This window comes from Pleurodeles waltl, chromosome 5, assembly GCF_031143425.1.
Source record: "Pleurodeles waltl isolate 20211129_DDA chromosome 5, aPleWal1.hap1.20221129, whole genome shotgun sequence".
Taxonomy (NCBI): domain Eukaryota; kingdom Metazoa; phylum Chordata; class Amphibia; order Caudata; family Salamandridae; genus Pleurodeles; species Pleurodeles waltl.
In genome coordinates, this window is record NC_090444.1 from 218,418,853 (window position 1) to 218,435,337 (window position 16,485).

Consider the following 16,485-nt stretch of genomic DNA (forward strand, 5'->3'; position numbering starts at 1 on the left):
ATGACATCTTCCCCTTAGTGGGAAAGTATGGACAAATTCTGGTGGCTAATCTTTTTCCTCCAGTAGAATATCATAACTTAGTGTTAATCTTTCCCAGAAGATTACTTTGATGGTGAGTTCAATGTCTCCCTTAATTTGAAGTTTTAGTCTGCACACCCTGTCGGGGGGTGAGACACTCCTGTTCGCTGCTTCATTTTCCATGTAGTCATTAGTTGCTGTCACATGCAGAAGCTCTTGAAGATGCTGGCGAACTATTGTGACCTCTGCCACACTGTCCAGTAGAGTCAGTGCCCACATCCTGTTCTTCAGTAATGTTCTCAGTATGTGTGGCATATTTAGCCGAAATTGCTGCAACCTTTTTCTTTTTGAACTGGGGTTTTTATTGTGGAAGTTTATCTTCCTTTTCAACTGTGACTTCTGAAGAGCGTGACTCCTTTTTCAGTTTCACGTATTCATTTTGGTGTTCTGACCACCCTCCTCTCTCACTTCATTTATCAGGTGAGTCCTGAAAGGAATGAGATGGGCGTCTATCAGTATACTGATATCTGCCAGGAATTTTTAAAGTATCATAATGTCTTAAATTATGGGTTTTTCAGAGAACTCCGATTGGGATGATTCTCCTCTTTGCTTTACTTCATCTCTGTTATTTTTCTGTGTATCCCAGCATTGTTAAGAATCCTCTTGTGCTTGATTGGTATTATCCTTACTGGATTTACCCTGTAATTGTGGTTTACTTGGTCTGGCCCCCAGACTATCCCGACCTTTACTAGTATGAGTCTTGTCAATAATCATTGGCGCTCACCGGTCTTGTTGAGGAATGTCCGGGAGACGCTGGCGTACTGCTAATGCTACGTCTCCCCCTTTATTATTACTTAATATGATTGAGGAGACTGTGGAGAAATTGCCATTAATTTCATCCCCAAATCCAGGGCAGGGGCCACCCTGTGTTCATTTTGATTTGTTTTAACACTTTCGGAATATTCGCAAGTGTTGGTACACCATTTGTGGTAGTATAAATTGCAGCACATACTGTGCCCCAAGTGGCACAGTCGCCTGTAGAGGGAACCATTCCAAACAGAAAGCACATGGTGAGAATTATTTGTTTATCTTGGGGTCCCATATGGGGAAGCACTGCTTTCAGCTTATTTGTTTTCTGTGCTATCTAGAATGGAATTTCATCGCGTTTGGAGGAAATCTTGCCCATATTGAATGCACAGTAGATGGGCTTATCCCGGGTGTAGCCAATTGTAGTATTGTCGGAGCAGCCTTCGCTGGGGCGGTATTTAAGGTCTGCATTACGAATTGTATTAAGCGTATATATATATATATCATGAATTACTATATAAGCGGCGTACACCAACTACTGGCATTTTTTGTACATTCTGATATTCTGGCCATGTAGGGCTGTTGTTACTTAGGGAACCTCAGCTACCATTTTGAGTAATGTGTTCTTGATAATAGAGGGGTATTCCTGAATATGCATAATCTCTGTATTGTGTAGGTATGTTTGGTATAGTACAATTATGAAAGTGATGTGTATCTGCATCTGCTGCAGAAAAGGTGACCCACGAACAGAATATTTCTGTTCTGTATGTTTCGTGTGCCTCTACCACAAACGTAACATCTCCTTCCTCATCAGTGAGCTTGAGTTAATACATTTTGTGTGAGAGGAAGTCTTATATTTACTGGAATTACCAAACATTAAGATTCTGCCATATTGAAAAGAAAAAAGGTACATTAAGAGATAGAAACACCAATTTGGGGAATCCTTTAAGGTTCAAGCTTGAACAACCTACAGGCTAAGATAGGTAGTCCCTACTTAGCTGAGGAGGATTTTCCCTAATACCACTGACATGTTTGTATAAAGGTAATTAGGGTACCTTTGGCATGTGAGAGAGAGAGAGAGAAATACACAAGAGAACTGTTAAATTTGTGTCTGACAAACATTGGTGGTGCCATGTCGTAGGATTCTTGGGGATAAATCTGCGTAGTTTAGGGTAGCAGCACTACCAAGTGTGGGTGAATGAGTCTGTCCCATACCGTCTGGAAGCTGTCAGCCTGACTTGTAGGCTAGCTCGCAGTGACTCACCTGAACCAAGAAAGTAAAGGTGATTTGTGGTAGCCTAAAATCATGCTCCTCAGGGAAGTCGTGGTGAACATAATGTACCCTTTCACTCAGTTACACAAAGTATCACACATGCCAGGGCAAACGAGGAAATGCAAAATAGGCTTCAAAATGTTTATTGAAGTGATTGCATTTGAATTTAAAAAGTGTGGGCTGTGATAACTAGGCAGATGAAACATAAAACAGTAATTATGGTTACCCTTAAAGTGAAAAAGATAAACAATCCCACCATCCTGGTATTTTCCTAAAAACCTAATGATTCCTACCTGACATAATAATATGTCTGAAGTTGAGTATTGTCTCTGTAACTCCTGGAACGACGATCGTTGTTAGAATATCATGTACCGATCATAACAGCTTTGAGCAGGGCACAGAGTGAAATGTGTTCTAATGTGTTGATAAAATGTGCAGTGCGAATAACTATGCCTTCTCAGAAAAGGCAGCTGAATAAAATATAAAAACTACAAGCTGAAAGATAGCTGCGCTAAAAAATATTAAGAGGAATAAAATGAATAATACATGTGTGTGCATTTAAAGGCACAGGCTACGTGCCTGGAAATAAGGATGTCCAGCATAGGAACAAAGGGGAACCCACAGCACAATACTTCAAACAAAAACTCCCATCCCACTGAGTCAAAAAGACTTTCCCATCTGAAAAGATGAAATCACATAATCATCATTATTTGTCAGAGGGAATGTTGCACATGGGCCAACCTCCGTAAGTCAGCAACTGTGCACCTGCCTGGTACAAATTCAGTTTGATATGGGTGTACCAGTTTGGGTATCACTCCCATCGGCATCTTTGGTTTTACTAATGATTTTAATATCAGTGTGGATCACCAAAAGGGGATCAGTACCTGGTTTGAGGAGCATTGCTATCGTCACTCATGCATTGAGCCTCATAATTGACCTCTCTCCAGAACCACCTCTCAGACTTCTAGCAAAAAAGGGTTATAGCTATGGAACAACAAGGGTCCAGAAGGAAATGACTGACAAAACAAAGACAGAGGTCCAACTGCCATTAGTAGGAAATTCATCTGCATATCTAGCAGGTCTAAGGGATCAAAAACATGTTTTTATTGGGCATTTGTCAATTTGTTTTCGAGACTGGGATTTACATGGTTGCCTTAGTCCAGAGCATGGGAGGGGAGTCCTATTTTGATCTAGAATAGCCAGTCTGTGGTTTCAAATATTTTAATGCTCAGTGGTTGCAGTGGTTGGAATGCGCGTAGCTGAAACTGGTTGGAGACTCAGTCCGAAGTATCCAATTATGAATGAATGAATCATAATTTATAGAGTACACTGTCACTCAAACAAATGAGCATCCTGGGTCTAATACTAAACAGCAATGCAAGTCTTTACCCTATCCTGAGAAGTGTGATTTAAATGAGGGAATGACAGAGCTCATCAGAGGCTTGAAACAGACATATCTTCAATATCTTTTTAAAAGTCTCTTCCAAGTTTATAAATCAAAAGTACATTGACAATTGATTCCATGCCTTGGTGCCTTTTACCGCGAGGGATTTTCCACCTCTAGTTTTTAATCTAAATGGGGAGGACTTCAGCAGATTTGCGTTTGAGGATCTCAGTGTTCTCAGGATCTATAATGCCTCAATCTGTCTATAAGATATGTCGGTCCTGTGGCTTTAAAAGCCCTGAAAGCTAGCAGCAGAGTCTTAAACAAGATTCTTTAATGTATGGGTAACCAGTGAAGCCTTTTTAATGCAGCTGGTGCCAAGCACCGTTTTAGGAGTTGTAGCACCATTCTAGCTTCTGCATGTTGGACCATCTTAAGTTTCTGCATTAGCTGTTTTGTACATCCCACATACAAGCTGTTACAATAATCCAGTCTTGATGTGATAAGTGTAAATGCTTCTGTCTTCCTAGCATTCGGGGGAAGAGAGCGAAAACATTTTTTGAGAGATTTGATTAAGTTAAATCACACCCTGGCTACTGGAGCCACTTGGGGTTGGAAAGTTAGCCCTGTATCAAAGTATACCTCCAAATTCTTGGCAACTTCAACCGCTCTCTGGTGGAGGGGGGACTGAGTTGGCCCACCATTGTGTAGGAGAAAAGAAGTTAGTTTTTCCAAAGAGGAGAATTTCCGTTTTCTCCAAGTTGCATTTCAAGTGGTTGTTTGGCATCCACTAAACCATATTTGAGAGGCATTTTTGGAAATTCAATTAAGACCCAGTTGACCTCTTCTATAAAGAAAGAATCAGCTGGGTGTCATCCGCATATTATGTGGTTGCGATTCCTTGGGACTCTATTAGCAAGATAAGCGGTGCAAAATAGATATTTAAAAAAGCAGGGTTTAGGGTGGATCCCTGTGGTACGCCTCTGGGAACCAGTGTTTCTTTAGAGGAAAATCATCAGGAAGTTACGGCTGATATAACCAGCATAGATGCACCAAGTGAAGGTAGGGATAGCAGACCATGCTTGGAGATTAGCCTTTTAGTTGGGACAAGTCTCGAAAAACAGTACTCAGGTGTATGATGGTTCCATGAGAAAGAAAACAGGTATTCTACAGTGGAGATACCCGATAACAGATGTTGATATTTGCCACTCAAAGGATAGCTGTGTGCCTTGGTTTGGTAATAAAACACATTATGGGAAGGGGTTTTCTTTCCTCGGAAGTAGTGATTGTGGTGACTTAGTCCTAAGATACTGTTCTCTGTAGATAAATTGAATTGAATAGAATAGTATATGTATAAAGCACAGCAATTGCTCCAAACTGAGGTATCCTGGTGCGAGACTGAAGGACTAGATAGACGTTGTAGTTAAACAGCAACGTTTTGATATTTTCCTGAGAGGAAGACGGTTGGATTGTGATCTCTTCTTCAGAAGAACCTTTCTAGATCTTAGTAGCATGGTAGTAGGAAGATCTGCCACCAAGTAAGCCTTTTATTTTGGGAATGGGCAGCAAACATGCAGAACATGCAGATGAAGAATGAAGCTTGCATGAGGGAGAATGGGGAATGATGTGAGCCCTGGTGTCCAGAGGGCCTTTGCCAGACAGCACCTTGTTACTAATATACAGAGCCTTAAAAATAATTATCTTTCGTATCGGAAGCCAGTGTAAAGCATGTACTTGTTTGGCTATGGATTGGCACCAAGAGATGCCTAAAAATAGTCTTGCAGCAATACTTTGAGTGAGTTGTAATATTTTGTCAAAGTAATTAATTTATTATGAAGGAATATCATTCTGATCATTGGGTGGTTGTTGTATTCACCCAACTGGATGAAAAGGGACAGACAACCTATTGGCTGCATAGTCAATAAGTAACATTAAAGGGGATCTTAAATAATCATCACTTGAAATTGTGTGTCAGTCCTCAGCAGTTTGCAACTCAAGTGTTGAAATGAGAAATGTTTTTTAGCATTTTCAGATTCACAGTTATGTCGACCACGGTTGAGTTAGATTTTCAGATACTTGTACTATTTGGTTTGAGGTGTACATCAAATTGTCAGCTACGTGCCTAGGCTGAAGAAAATCAAGACCTATAATTTCATGATCCATAAACTGTGCCATAGAAAGGCCTGACGGCTCTGTCATGCAGAGGGCTTAAGGTATGCAGGCAGAGCTCAGAGACCTTACCTAAGCAACAACTGTCATTTATTAATCCGAAACTGCACTGAGGTTGGGTTAGGTCAAGTGGAGCTGGACACATTCCTTCTAGAAGGAATTCACCAGGAAAAAAGTTATATATGATCAGGTACAGTTCACCGCAGTATTTGTGTTAGGATTTTATAAAGTGTGGTGAGGAGGAGGCAGTATACACCAGGGTTGTAAAGACTTTATCATGTGGTTCCACATCTAGCACTGAGAGGCATCATTAGGTGACTCCGGTTCGGTGCTGGACTCCAGCCTTAGTATATATTTTGCAGTGATGATGGTGAGAATTTATTTACTGAGTGGAATGTGCTACCTCTTTGATAATTGTATTAGTGGCTCTCCTCACCATAAGATTAAAAAGAGAAAGACTGTCAGGATTGGTTCCTTTTCACAGGAGTAAAATGGGCAAGATGTAGTTCCCTACTTCCTTGTAACTCAAACAGACCAATGAATGATCAGTCTGACCTGGCAGGGCCAAGGGATGAAGCTGTACCAATCCAACACCTGGTTGCACTTGACAACTTTGGGTATATACCTAGCTTCTACAGCAAATAACAACACTACGTAATGCTTGGATATTATTACAATAAGTTATATGTTACAAAAACACTGTTGTTTCCCCCTTGACACCAACCGAATGTCCCTTCTTCCCTTTCATGAAGACGCAGGTTCCTAGTATGCTGGAAATTAGGTGCACTAAATCTAGAAAGCAAGCTAAAGATTAATATCACTATACATATCACATGAACTTATTTATGTATTTGAATGGGTCAGTAATCTCTGCACACCTCCCTATAATGTCTAAATCAGGAGCTATTAAAAATAAAGGAAAACAAAAGTACAACGCTATCTATATTTCATAGATGCAGAGTTCATCTCATACATAAATAGCAGTCAGTTCATAAGTTCATAACTTAGTAGTCTTTTCAAGCAGGCAATGGATAGCATGTTCAGGAGTAGATAAGAAATCAAGACTTATACATAACACCAATAGTTCCTCTATAAGCAATAATGATGAGTTTAAAAAGAATCTTATTGCAAAACTTATGTGTATCACTTATTCCTTTGCAGGCGGCAAAAAACACTGTCTAACCACTTATATTCACAGTAATCAATTAGATAAATATCTGTCTTTGTATATTTTTTACATTAATTCAAATGTTATGGTCCTGAGAGGTTTGACACTGTAGCATTGTTAATCTCTTGTAGTTTCTGCAGGTACTTCAGAGTTCCAGAGATGCACCCAGAAGAAACATAACAAACCTGATGCCAAGAACGAACCTGTTGCGACTTTGGGAACGAGGACACCAACGTTAGAAGGATTCAAGGCATGAAGTGACAGGAGATCACCACGTGACAAAACAGAGACCCCAAGGATTAACAGGTGAGTACAGGGGAGGAAAAAGAGGACTGATGATAAGCAGTCGTCATGGTGTAGCACGCAGTCTTACAGGCTACGAGCTCCACCTTAAAGGGACTGCCACCGGCATGCCGCAAAATGCAGTGTGGTATGCCTGACACTACAGCCCCCCATAACTTCCCCCACAGGTTTGGTCTTATCAGGGTACTGCTGTTGAAAAAGATTAATAAGACGAGGGGCATGCACATGACATGCAGTTTCCCATGTGCAGTCCTCAGCTCCATATTCTTTCCAGTGAATCAAATAAAACAGTCTGTGGCATACCCGTTTTGAGTCCAGGTTTGCTTCTATTTCGTATTCTGGTTCATTTTCCACCATCACAACTGATAGTTTGGAAGTAAGAACGGTTCCAGGGGTGATTGCTTTCAACAAAGACACGTGAAAAACAGGGTGTGCTTGAATCTATGGAGGTAGGTCCAATTTCATGGCAACATCAGTAATTTTCTTGCTAATCAGATAGGGGCCTATAAATCGAAGTTGAAATTTTTGCGGGCCCTTCAACTTGAGGTGTTGTGTAGATAAACAAACTTGATCACCAACCTAATATTCAGGACTTGCATCTACGATATTCACCTGAAATTCTTTTATACATCAATTTTGCCTGTTCCAAACTGCTTTGTGCTCTTTCCTGAATGATCTTAATTTGATCTGCATATGTCTGTACTGCCGGAACTCCAGTAGTAGGAGTAGAGGAGGGTAACAGAAATTGAGGATGTAGACCATAATTGCATTGAAACGGTATAACCCTGGTAGAACAATGATGTGCATTACTATAAGCAAACTCTGCAGCTCAAAGGAACTTGTTGCATTCTGCATAATCGCTCGGTACTTGACAACTTATGTATTGTGCTAAGCATTGATTCACTCTCTCCATCTGACCGTCTGTTTGTAGGTGATAACCCATAGACATATGGAGTTCTATCTGTAAAACCCCGTACAAGGCTTTCCAAAACTTTGAGACAAATTGAGGGCCCTAATCAGATACAATTATGGATGGGCGTGTATGCGAATGTACTACAGATTGTAAAAGGATATCCGCAAGTGTCTTAGCAGCTGGTAAACCTGGCAATGGTGTAAAGAAAACATGTCCACAGTGACCATGATAGTAGTGTAACCAGTGTGTGTTTTAGATAATTCTACTTTAAAAGTCCTGAGAAATGATGTGCCATGAGTGTAGAGGAGTGGGTAAAGGATGCAGTAGGCCTGCAGATGCTTGATGGGGATCTTTATTCTGAGCACAAACTGCACATCTTTGTGCAAACTGTTTAGAATCTGTTACAACTGTAGACAACCAAAAATAACGCCTAACTAGTTCTAACATTTTCTTTCCTCTTGGGTGCCCTGCCAGTATGTGATCATGACCCCATTATAATGTAAAACTGTAGTGAGAACAAAGAGTCCATTCTGTACATAATACATATTGTTTCTTGATTTCTTGTGCTTCTCTACTTTTTGTGCTGCAGCTACCTCTTCTACAATACCTACTATCTGGTGCAAATGAATAAACTCTGTAAAACATTCAGCTGAGGTTATTCTGTAACTTCTATACATAGAAAAGATTGTAACCTGAGATTTCATACAAAAAGAACTTACAAAGCCAATATGCTTTGTAACTGGTGAGATTGTTTTACTGCAAGCATGTGACAAAAACAAACAGAAACAAAATGCAGCCACCAAATCATGATCACCACATGCTCTCAATAAAAATGTTTACATTAAAACATTCAGTATTTCAACTGTTACTGGAGATGTTTCTTAAATAACACGCCTTTTAACTGCACCATTGATTTTATTATTATTACCATAATTATTTTTTAAGGCAACCAGAATAAATCGCTACCCTACTAAGCAATAAAATCATAGGCAGAAACAATGTTACAAAGCCACTTATAGATTTTATAATACAAACTTTAAAAAAGACACAAAATAAAATCTTCACCTAACTGGTGACCTCTAGTGCAAAAGTTAATGTAAAAAATAAGCTAAACTACACTTTGAACCAGAGGTAACACTTAAGAGAAAGATCTGTGTGAACAATGTGTGCAAACATTGTGCAGTTACTCAAAGTAAAAGAAGGCAATGCGTAAAGTAAGTTGACCCGCTGATGCGTCTGCTGAAGCAAAATTTGAAAGACAATTTACCATACAAATAGATGAATCTTGCTGACAGAATTCCATTATATGTATATTTAAAAAAAATATACTGGCAATAAAAAAAGCTAAAGTGGGGTCAAAGGGTTGACCTAAATAGTAGATATGGCTGATCCAATATGGGTGAAAGATCAGATATTAATTCCCAAGCACGTTTATGACAATATCTTAACTACTACAAACCAAATGGAAAAAGTAACATAGATGATAGACACATACATAGAAGCAAACACACACCCATACACCACAAACAAGACCAGCCACGTGCACAATCATAAAATACACCTACATATGCTTATATTGGAAGGAACACATCAAATCCAACTACCTCCTTAAAACTGCATTCCTCAATGTAAAAAAAAGAAATGCCATTTAGTACATAACCCACAACAGACTTTTAGTTTCTGTGTAAAGTACTATATGCTAATCTATTAATATAAAGATCTGGCTCACTGTAAAACTACGTAAGGGAGTTTAATGACAAGAAATAGTTTATTGGTAATGGTACCTGGGACTATGAAAACACTACAGATTTCTGGATTGAGAAACACACGAGTTTACTATAATCTCACCTCTGAAGTAAGTCATTTCAAGATTGCTGTAATGTTCACAAGTAATCTCTATTTACTACTTCTGTGGGCTTTGAATATATCACTCTACGCCACTCCACATTGCATCATTACACTTGACTCCTCTGGACCACTCCACACTATGCCTCTATTCCACTGCACTCTACACCACTCCTCTCTATGCCAGTGCACTCTAACCCACACTACTCTACTATGCACTACTGCACTCTACACCACTCTACTTTGTGATATGGCACTCTACTCTATGCCACAGTGCTCCCAAATTGCATGATGTAGTGTGAATAATATTATACAGACGCTATCAAACTGAATGTTACTTAGTGTTTTTCTCTGTTAATGTGTTTACCACTTAAGTCCATTACTTAGGTTCTGTATTTGATGTTACAGAAAATATTTCATTTCAACCTTGTTGTTTAAACTCTGTGGTTGCAAGGTGTTTAATTTTCATTTTCAGAATTTTTGTCTTTAAAAAGGGTATTTGCCTGGGTCCCCCGCTCTTTTTGTTGTTTGTCACGCCCTGCACTTGGGAGTATCCTAATTGTGTTGCATCTGAATCCAAATGAGTCACTAATGGTGCTTTTTGTTCTAATATTGCTTTCGTGTTTTCTAAACACTATCTTTCTTTTCCGGCTTGTCTTTGCTGCACGGGCACTTGATACGGTTTTTACAACTTGTAGTGCTCCCCTGGCATTTTCTTTATGGGTGCACCCAATAATCTCCCGGTACTCTCCCACCCAGTGTCACAAATACGGTTGGTATTTAGAGTTGAGAGTAGAAATACGCCAACAAACACTGGAACACTCCCAATGCAACCCTTCTGGCCCATTGCAAGCCTGACTGTTTTCTGCCCAATAGCCAATCTCCCCTCCTTCTCAACCCCCCACCCACACTCTCGTCCCCGTGGTGACCATCACCAGGAGCATCAGTAATTCTGAGTGATATAAATACTCCTGATTATGGGGTTTGGGAAATAAATGTGGGAATCGGTGTCCCTGCACTGATTTCAACTGGTCTGTACTTCAGTCGGAGTTTCCCAATGATTTTAGCAGCCGAAGTCTCCGGTGATGCACCGCAGATCTGCGGAGATACTGTTGATTCCATACTCTGGTTACCGGCACCATCAGCATCACCGAGCAGGCCCATAGTATGTGTTCAGTGATGAAGATGTGAAATTGTATGAGGACATGGAGCCCCTGACGTTATGGGCCAGGCACCTGGCATGTCACCTCAGGGACTGCGCATGCGTAAACATACGCACCACGTATTGTTATCAAATGTCACTCACTGCAGGACTTGGGACAGCAAATGTGTTTTGAAAGTAGACTGCGGAAGACCTTGCTAACTCCAGCTGCTTCGTATCACTGGGGTCAGAGTCTTTCCAGTTCTCACACTTTAAAGCCAGATTATAAAAGTTATATTTACTATATTCGTGGAATTTAATTCCCCGTTGCCTCATCCTGCGATAAAACCTTTTTCTGATGGTAAAAGTGTTATCAGCGCGGTGTGCACTTTGTTCATGTGCCACCTCAGAAGAATAGCCGCACCCAGCAGAATTCCTACAACACGGAGCAAGCGTACAGTGGACCAGAGCTGCACACCTTGGGCATTCCCTTTGTAGTTCTGTTTGTAGGCGCACGTCTCATCTTTTAAGTTATTTTCTTTGCACTTCATATTTATACGAGGCTTACGCGAATATTTTGATAACTTGAACTTTCAAGGTATGTTATCAGTGTTTAATTTCTAAAAAAATATATTTAAGGGCCCCAGAGTTGTCATTAGAGCGCGTGCCAACTCCTCCAAATGCCAGGCTGGCGAGTGCCAAGCCTGCTTGATTTCCGCTCGTGTGTCTTTCTTCCAGTTTACACTTCCTGTTTCTTTATCTCACTTCCGGAGTTCCTTTTCAACCGTGTTTGCTTTCTTTGTCTTTGTTTTCCTATATTTCTCTCTTTTGTGCCATCATCTCTCTTGTTCTGGGTCAATGTCTGATGATGAAAAAAACCTGCAACCACTTTGCACAAATTAAGCATGAAGTAGATGAACTCGAAATTTGTGCAATTTGCATTTATGTAATTATGCGAAATGTTGGGTAAAATTACTTGAAATGCTGCGTAATTACACGAAATGTGAAACATTCATTGCGCTCTAAAAAGAGCAAAAAAACGAAAGCCCTGCAAACCACAACTGCTCGCTCTCTGTTAGTCATATTGTTCTCGTGCCTTTGTGGTAATATTTTGTGAAATTTGCGCTACATTTTTACAGTGAATGGTGCCTAGTTATTCAATGTGGTATGATAGAGTGAAATTCAGGAATTTTGTGCAACAAGAGTGGTGAGAAATTATCAAAATGACTCTAATTATGCTAGCATAAACCTTACCAGGGCCTAGCACGGAGGACCATATTAAGTAGGATGGGATGGGATCCCGCAGTGGGAGTATTCCTCCACCAAATTACAAGTAGTTTTGCGTCCTGGTTCTGAAATTACTGGGTTCGAAAATGCCAGACATTAGCAATCAGGAAGACAATCATAGGACTTGAGCGCTCACAGTAAATCCACATAGTAACATATGAATCCTAATCTTGGCACGGTGCTCCTGGCAAGAGGATCTTCCTTACTCCTCTAGTGTTTCCAGGGAAACTAAACAGCGATAGAACAGCTGTCAGGGCACTCATGAATCAAGGATCAATTCCTTAAAGCTATTTTGAGTTCAAATCTTCAGTATATAGTAACAATAACGACACAATGAATTTCACTATAGGACCGGGATTCATGAAACAAATATGAGTAAATTGAAAAGTAAATTCAGTCCTCCAAAACAATTTGAATATCTTATTGTGTCACAGTAAGTGAATAACACATAGTATTGCGAAGTAATATCTTAAAGTATCCTATCTGTAGGAAGTATAAAATGCAGAGATACCGCATTCAGATAATCACGCGGCGTATCTGTGTACCGGTGAGAAAGTTAGTAAGTTTCTCACCGGTACACAGATACGCCGCATGATTAATTTACTCATTGCAAAGCCCTGATGAAGTCTTTGAGATTGATGCCTCATAGGACGAAACACATGTTGGCTGTGGTTGCTACATGAATATTGTTTTCAAGGACGGCTTTTTGCTGCTGTGATGAACTTTATATCTCAAGAATAAATTGAGCTCTATACATATTTGTTTCATGAATCCCGGTCCTATAGTGAAATTAATTGTGTCGTTCTTGTTACTATATACTGAAGATTTGAACTCAAAATAGCTTTAAGGAATTGATCCTTGATTCATGAGTGCCCTGACAGCTGTTCTATCGAAAATGCCAGACCTAGTTTAACTGTGTGTGGATTTGCACCCAGTAAGACAGCAGGTAAAGCAGGGAGGGGCAGAAGGCAGAGGCACTGCCAGGTCTCCGCTTAACTCATCCAGCACCATGGGTTGGGAGGGTGGGCGGCAGGGAATGTTCCTCCCTGCAAGGCCACAGCCTGGCACCATTTCTGCCCTCCACCCCTGACTCCTGACCAGCACCGGGCCCCCTGCTGACATTTACCACCTCCTGGGGGCAAGTGGTAAAGGCCAGCACCATCAAGGAAAAACATGTTGATGTTCACCTATTTGTAATGGCTGGACTTAGGTGTAGGGCTAAAGGCTGAAATCAGACATTCTGGGACCCCTGCACCCCCGTGCCTATGTCAAGCCAACCTGTAATAAGGGTTGGAATGTTATCACTGAACATATACAGATGTCTGCTGGTTAATAACGTGAGCACCTCTCTAGGCTATGGCAATGGTCTTCTTGGATCTTGTTTTGGGATAAAGTCTGCACAACTTGCTCCACCGTTATCTGCTAATATTGATAAGATTTGTACATTGCACCTTTGGGAGTCAGCTCGAAAGTCCCGCCTGCTGCTCGGAGCCTTACCTGCAAGCATCAGTGGCGTAATATGCACACAAGGTGAAACATACAGAGCCTTCTCTCCATGATCTTGGCCGGTTTATCATTTGTTAATATTTGCAAATGTTACATTGTGTACTGCAGGGATTACATGTGATTCGCTCTGGAAACCTATGCTTCTGATGGTCGATGAACCGCAAGTGCAAACGCTGAGGTTCTGCCTGCAAGAGCATTGTCTCATGGGCATGAAGTTAATAGTCATTTTAAAAGAAAAGCATAGTTTACTCCTCACTATCCTGATTACGTTCGAATGAGTGTAGGTATAGTATGTGCAGAACAGTTCGCTAATAAAGTCTCTAGTTAGACCTGGTGTTTGAATCCAGAAGTAAACTGATTGTACTACAACGGTAATGACAGAGACAAAAGATTCAGCAGAGGTAATTATTCCTTTTATTGAATCAATGCTAATGATATGCAGATGCTGCAAATTTATGTGAACTTTCAGGTCTGCACAGATCTATTTTGAGGTCGACCCTACTAACCAGTGCATGCTCTGGCTTACTGTGGCTTACTAAGAACTCACAGGGGCTTGGAGCCCGCCCTTTGCTTACCATTGTTTGGCTTTTCTTGTCATTCACATATGCCTACTTTTTATGTGGGTCACAGCTTGTCAATTCTGTGTGTTTTCATCTATTGGAGTATTGCCTCTTTACAATCTCTTTGACTGACTGGCTTCACAGCTTCCACTGCTTGCTTTTCAAGCACTACTTTTTCTTTTGCAATAAGCACTCCATTATAGTGCATGTGTTTTCGAGCTGTCTCCCTCATGTGGGTCTCTCCCCCGCACTCTGTGTTGCTCTGTTGCCCGACTGCTTCTCTTTGTCCTTCTCCCACTTGTGCTTGCGCATGTGCATCTCCTCATTGCTTCCCCCGCTGTGCCTTCCATGTTGCTTTCCATCAAACCCAGTAATGCTTTTGCCCCCACCCTCTCCTTTGCATATGTGTCCCCTCCACACCTACCTCCTGTTGCTTTCACATCCTCTCCCATGTTGCACTAGAATTCGCTTCCCCACCTTACCACGTGTTGCGTCGCCGTTCATCCCCACCGTTCCCCTTGTTGTTTCACCTTCACCCACTCTCCCCTTTGTTGCTTCTGCTCCCGTCGTCCACCAATTTAAAATAAAACTAAATCTGTTGTATGTTATTTTCAAATACTGATCCAACGTGGATTGCTAAGTACAAAGAAAAACAAAATGCCTATATCATTTTGCATGAGTGATTTGCGATTACACAATGACGTGGGTTGCGCCGTCAAAGGCTTTTTTATCATTTTAGCCACGTTGCGCAACATCAGGCACACACTGTGGCACATCTAAAAATCATTGGCAAAGCCAATAGGTCACAAAGGTGAGAGTTATTGGATTTGCCAGCTCCTGTTTCACATAGCAGTACCATGAGTTGCTTTAAGACAGATTTTGGCGACGATGTCTGTGGCCAAATATGAAGGTTTAGCAAATTCACGTTACTCATATTTGAAGAAAATATTTTATTTCCTTTGATACATATTTATTTTCTTCTGTGGATCCTCAAAAAGACCATAGTGTGTTCATTATATTGTCTTTTGTTTATGACTTGGCATGACCTTAATTAACAAGATAACCACCAATCTTTATTAAAGTGGCTAAATATCGGAGATGAGACATTAAAGATGTACTGAATAGCTTCATAAGGCAAAATGATATACCATAAGTGAAACAAATCACACACACCCTTTTCCCCTTACCCCCTCTACAACTATCCACTGTTTCTTTCATTGCTGCCAGCATCTAATCCTCTGAATGATGCTATTGTGCATATCAGATTGGGGATCAGACATAAATTAATCTCCTCGGCAAGGGTTAATTCCTTTTGATGCCTCTTCAGTGCTTATGGCGCAGTTCTTTCCATATTCTTATTGTGCATGTTGTCAGTTCCCTTTCACTAAAACTGTGTAGTTTTATATATTGTCTCAGCAGACTATGAATGGGTGTACTGAAGGAAAGCATAGATTTGAGCCTGTTTGAGCCTGAGTACTACTTGCGTAGATTTGGGTGTAACTTTTGTTAATTGCGAGTGACTTACCCTTTTTTAGGTATCATTTTGTATTTTGCATGTACCTCCCTGCGCCACTCTCTGGTTGTCCCTCTCCTCGCCCAACTTTGCTTTAGCTATTTCCCATTTTCTACTCACGCCTTGTTCCCAATCCTACCATTACATCTACATATCAGGTTTATATGTGCATTGTTCAATGTCCTTTCTGCACACGAGAGAAAGAATAGACATAGGGGTGGATCTATGCTGGTATCTGTGTATATTGTATTTGTAAGAGATGAAGTACTACTGTCCAGTTAGTACAGATACTCATAAATGATTTCATGGATTGCTCCCTCAACACTTAAACAACCCAGGTGGTGTATGGCATGTCTTGAAGACAGTAGTTAGAGAAAAGTAATTGGCCTAGCCTTCAAAGCAGAAAAGCAGACATGCATAAGTATTTTATTTCATTAAGTATTTCATTCTGAAAAAAGGGAATGTTAAACAATGGGGAACTGTTTGTCAACAACATTCATAGGAGGCCTTATGATAATCAGATGAACACTGGGCATAGTGCAAACATCTGGTAGTGATAGGCTCATATACGGGGAAGCAGAGGTCATACAAACAAGAT